General features: G+C 39.0%; 1 pseudogene across 1 annotated transcript; it reads right to left on the bottom strand.

Annotated features, from left to right (window-relative positions):
- Window positions 1-1,753: 1,753 nt before the first annotated feature.
- Window positions 1,754-3,600, bottom strand: LOC103733437 (annotated as a pseudogene). Its single transcript, XR_001872425.2, has one exon. The product of XR_001872425.2 is annotated as a heterogeneous nuclear ribonucleoprotein R pseudogene (transcript).
- Between the last annotated feature and the right edge of the window lie 2,429 nt (window positions 3,601-6,029).

Consider the following 6,029-nt stretch of genomic DNA (forward strand, 5'->3'; position numbering starts at 1 on the left):
AAATATAAGTGTAATTTTGTTAGTTTAACATTAGGATTGAAATTCAAATTAGAAAAATGTTTTATGCAAAGGGAAAAACATATAGAATTGTGGTTCTGAGGTCATCAAATTTCTATACAATAGAATAAAAATAAAACAGTCAAGAAATATGACAGGGAGAAGCCTGCCTTCCAGTATTTTGGAATTAACTTAAAGCAGCTACAAATTTATCTTGTTCACTACCACATAACTGGACACTAATAACCTTTGTCATTAAATACATAAAGAGATAATGTTTAAAGAGAACATAAGCAAAATGAATAGTGAAAAGTGAGTGAATAAATAATTTTATCAATTACCTTATATTTTAATGAGCATAATGCATCAATAGAAATTTTATAAGAACAGCAAAGATTTATTGAGTACTTGATAAATGTAGCCTGATTCTATTCATCTTAAGAAAATATGGCTTCAACATGAAACATGAAAATAACACAGTCAAATTTACATGAAGGTATAGCATTCTTTGACTTCTCCTGGTAAGACTTGAACAAACATTTTTTGGTAAAACACTAACAATAGTCCAAGAAGTGATATGAGCCATGTCTAGAATAGAGAACCAGTGAGTTTATTGGAATTACTTAGGGAAATTCATCACCGAAGAACTCACCCAAGAATGGATAGAGACTCACAAAAGCTGTGTCTCTGCAGCTCTCTGTATAGCTTGCAGACAGGTCCACTGGCCAGAGAGCACTTTCTCCCCAGCAATTGTTACTGTTCATGTGACCTTGAAGAGGAATCTTGTGACTCTTGTTTCAGGGACTTGCTGGTACTAGTAAGTTTTATTTCTTGAGTCTTAATGAAATGTCTAAACTGCACAATTACTATAAATATTTGAGAAATTAGAAATTAGATTCAATTAAAAACAAATTCTTTTAAAATTAAGATATAGTTTATACTTATTAAAATCTTAAGCTAGGAAGTGCTTACTTATATAAATTCTAACAAATTCATGAGCTTGATAATAAAAGTGATATAGAATATTTATGATATAGAATATTTCCTCAACTCAGGTGATCTTTTATATCCTTTATATGGCCCATAGATAATGAGCCTTACTTTCAGAATAAAGGCTGAAACTTTAACATATAAGCTTTTTTTGTAATATTTTATTTTATTTTTTAATGTTTTGAATAGATTTTTGAGTTTTATTGAAATCTTACATGAACAAGAAATTGGAAATACAATCACATCAAAGAACAAATTGTCACGGCTTTGACATTTAAGCCAAACAAATTTTGTAGGGCAGAATTTCAAAAAGGTGTGAAGTTATAACAATTTAAAAACACAGTTAACCTACTTCTAGGAATGCAAAACATACAATCATAGGTTATTTTCAATACAAGAAAACTTAAATTTGTTTGCTTTAATTTCTTAAAACTACTAAGACAAAGCACTAGCTTGTACTTTTATTTACAGCATACTTCATACTCCTATGGAATCTATTCCAAATCCAAAAAAACAAAACTGTCCAAACCAAAGGCTCTGCAAAATCATGATTTAACAGCTTGTTCTGAAGCTAAAATGAATCCTGAAATGATAAAAGCACTGTAACCCCAGAATGAGGGAACTCTGCAAGCCCAGTAATGTCCAAGAGCATTTATGAAAAGAAAAATAAAAAGACTTGAGTATGTACACAATAGTGATTTCTTCAGCTCAACACAAATGGCAGCGAACTGCTACTTAAAGATGAAACAGTTTAGCCATTTTTTTCCTGAAGAATGTAGATCTAGAGCCAATCGTATCTTGCCAGTATCATTTTCAAGCCCTTACTTGTCTATTTCCACTGTTGCCCATAAGCATCCTGATAATATTCTTGGTTATCATTATTGTAACCATAGTTACCAGAATAGTCACCACCTTGTTGAAGTGGCTGCTGAGCGATGGGTTGGGAACCCCAGTTCTGTTGGTTGTTGGTCTGACGACGCTTGGAGTCAGGCTGGTTGTACCCGTCTGCCTTTCTCTTGCCTCCTACATTGCCCCCACTATTGCCCCGAGCTCCACGGGAACCACGGCCTCTCTGCTGTTGTGCAGGACCCCCTCTGCCACCCCTAGAGCCTCTTGGTGGTCCCAAGGTGCCCCCCTCTGTGAATAGCCAGCTCTACCTCTTGGAGGTGGTGCTCCCCGCCCCCTTGGTGGTGGTGGAGCACCTCGCCCTCCCCTTCCTCCTCCTCCTGTTCCTCTTACTGTGTAGCCATCATCATAGCCGTAGTAGGGGTCTTCATAGCCTCCACGATAATCGTGATAATCATAACCATAGTAGTCATCATAGTAGTCTTCATAACCATAGTAATCTGGAGGGTAGCCATACCCACCTCTCCCTCCGCCACGACCTCGGCCTCTAATTGGAGGTGGCATTCGGGGAGGAGGGTGATAGTAATAATCTTCATACGCGGTGCTTCTGGAGGCCTGTCTAGCAGCTTGACGCTCTTTTCTTTTCTTGTCTGGGGACTTAGCTAAGACAATTTCAATTTCTTCCCCTTCTATTTCTTTTCCATTCATTTCATCCGTAGCCTTAACAGCAGCTCCTCTGTCTTCAAAATGAACAAATGCATAGTCTTTTAACTTCTTCACTCTCTCGAGTTTTCCAAATTCAGAAAACGACTTTTCCAATATTTCTTCTGTCACTGTAGTAGCTAAGTTTCTCACAAATAAAACTTTTACCTTGGCCATGACTTCTGGATCTGGTTCTTCCACATGGTCAGCCCATTCCACTGTGACTACATTTCCCCATACTTTTACTTTTCCACTCATCAGCCGGCGTCTGGCTTGTGCTGCTGACTTGTGATCCTCATATTCAAGGAAGCAGAACCCCCGATTCTTCTTTTTGTCATCGGGTTGATGATAGAGAATAACGTCCACCAAACCCTCTGTGACTTTACTGAACTCTTCCAGAATGTTTTCTTTAGTCTTATTCTTTGGAATGGATCCAACAAAAAGTCGGTTATTTGCCACAGAAATGCACACTCCAAGGTGTTTACCAGGGCGAATTTCATAGCTGTCACACAATTTAACTGCTTCCTGGGCAGCTTCCTTTCCACAGATGGTGATAAATGCGTACCCTCTGTTCTGACCAGACAGTGGATCCATCATGAGACGGAGATCCCAAATAGGACCAGCCTTCTCAAAAAGAGGCACCAACTCATCCTCATATAAGTCTCTTGGGATTTTACCTACAAAGACCTCTGTTCCAATTCCAGGTTGAACACCAGAGTACACATTGTCTGGTGGAGGACCACCATACGTCCTCTGTCCTGTGGTTACATCCAGAGTATAACCAGTCCTCTCAAGCAAGGCCTTTATCTTTGCTTCATCAGGCCCCTTTGTAGATTCTTGCACTTTGCTGCCCTGTTTCTCTCTTTGCCTGTAGCTCTTCATAACTCCACATAAAAATGCACTTTTGTTCTGAACATGTGATAAGTCACTTTCCTTGTACTGTTGTAGTACAGACAGAGCTCCTTCTTCATTAAATTCCCTGAGAGCATCAATTGCTCTTTCATCAAGATCGACATAAGCTACCAACCCAGGGTAGAGCCGGGGGCCGGCGGCCGGGCCGGTGAGAATCACCGCGAGGTGCTTTGAAACGACTAGAAATGGCGCGCACGCCAACCCCCTCCCCCCCGTCATGGACAGAGCTTTATTTATTATTTTTATGTGTATGTGTGTATTGCTTGCATGTAGGTAAGTGCACCCATGTTATGCAATGCCCCGGGAGGACAGAAGAAGCTGTCAGATCCCCTGGAACTGGAGTTAGACACAGTTATTAGCTGCCATGTGGGAGTTGGGATTCAAACCTGGGTATTCTGCAAGAACAGCCAGTGTTCTTAACCGCTGATTGCTAGGATTACATGTAAGTACCATCAAATGCAAGAGAATAATTCATTTTGGCTCTCAATTTCCAAGATTCCAGTCCATGGTTGCTTGACTCCATTGTTTTGATCACAGCATATCATTTTGACAATTTTTGATGGAGAGATTGTATTAACCTCATGGTGCACCTCAGTGGCATACCTTCAGTGACCTAACTCCTTTCTTCACAGCCCAAATTTCAAAGATTTTTAATTATTAATAAAAACATATGCTGATGTGGAGATACATCTTTTACCACAGAAATACTTAAACTTTTCCAAACCTTAACGTTTTGTCCTTTGTTTCCAGCAGACTCCTGACTATCACATCAAGGACCTTTATGTGAGCTATTTCTAATAGTCCTCACAGCTGTAACCTAAAACCATAAGTTCAAAATTTCTTCCAACAGGCCAGAGAGTCTTTTAGGTATGTTCCCAAGAGCAGTATAGCTGGATCATATGGTAGATCTGTTTTGAGCTTCCTGAGGGACCTCCACGCTGATTTCCGTTGTGGTTGCATCAGTTTGAAATTTGACCAGCAGTGGGTGAGACTTCTTTCTCCAGATTCTCACCAGCATTTGTGACTGTTTTTTGGATCTCAGCCATTATGTATTATACTCTAGTACAGAAATAGTTATAGTCATTGTTGCATTTTTCATTATAACGAGAAACTGGAAACAACTGAGATGTCCATCAACCCATGAATGGATAATGATGGTGTGGTACAGACACACAATGGAATTCTATTCAGTTCTTAAAAAAATTATAAATTCACAGATCATCTTGCTACAGTTGGTTAGAGGGAACCTCAGTTGAGGAACTGTCTCCATTGAATGGTCTGTGGTCATGTCTGTGAGGCATTTTCTATTTATTTATTTATTTATTTATTATTTATTTTTGGTGTTTTTGAGACAGGGTCTACCTGTAGCCCCAACTGACTTGGAACTTAATATGTAGACCAGGTTGGCCTCGAACTCACAGAGAACCACCAGCCTCTGTATCCCAAGTCCTGGGATTAAAGGCATGCGCCATCACACCCCGTGCGGCATTTTCTTGATTGTTGAGTGTCATGGGAGAACCCAGACCACTGTGGATAATGCTACCTCTGGACAGTCCTGTATTGTAAAAGGCGTAAGGCTGAGTAGAGGTGTGAGAAGCAAGCCAGTAAGGAGCATACCTCTATGGTCTATGCTCCAGGTTCCTGCCCTGAGTTCCTCCTTTGTTTCCCTTAATAATAGAATGTGCTATAAGCCAAATAAAGACCTTTCTCCACAAGCTGTTTTTATCAGTATTTTTATCACAATAATAGAAATAAATGAGAACACAGGCAAATGGATGGAACTAAAAACAATCATTCCATGTGAGGTAACTCAGACCCAGAAATAAAAACGCCGCATGATCTCTCTCATAGCTGGATGTTAGCGTTGAAACACTTGACATCTATCTTCTAATGCTTTCTTCAATCTCTTCAAAATATTTAAAGTTTCCATGTACAGATCTTTAATGTCTTTGGTTAGGTTTATTCCTAGATGTCGTTAGGCTATTGTGAACAGGATTGTCTCTATGTTTTTCTCTGACTACTTTTTATTGGTATTTAAAACAGCTATTGATTTTGTAAGCTGATTTTTATCCTGAAGTTTTTCTGAAAATGATCATCATTTCTACAAGATTTCTGGTTGATTTTTGGGATCGGCTATGAATAATATCATATTATATCATGTGTAATAGGAATAATTTGAGTTCTATTTTCTAGTTAGCACCCATTATAGTCCCCTTTTCTTGTCTTATTCTTCTAGCTAAGATTTCAGGCACTGTATTAAAAATGAGTGGACATAATGTACAGCCTTCTCTTGATCCTAATTTTATTGGGATGCTTCAAGTTTTTCAACATGTAGAATGAGGTTGGCTGTGAATTTGTCATATACAGCTTTCATTATATTAAGAAACGTGCCTCCAATCCAATTCCCTATAGGAGTTTTGTCAGGAAGTTATGTTGATTTCGTCAAAGGCACATTGTGCATCTACTGAGATGACCACATAGCTTTTTTGGTTTTTGTTTTCTTTTTTGGTCTTTTTGAGACAGGGTCTCCCTGTAGCCCCAGCTAGCCTGCAACTCACTATGTAGACCGGGCTGGACTTGAG

This window comes from Nannospalax galili, unplaced genomic scaffold (assembly GCF_000622305.1).
Source record: "Nannospalax galili isolate Female #2095 unplaced genomic scaffold, S.galili_v1.0 scaffold293, whole genome shotgun sequence".
Lineage (NCBI taxonomy): Eukaryota > Metazoa > Chordata > Mammalia > Rodentia > Spalacidae > Nannospalax > Nannospalax galili.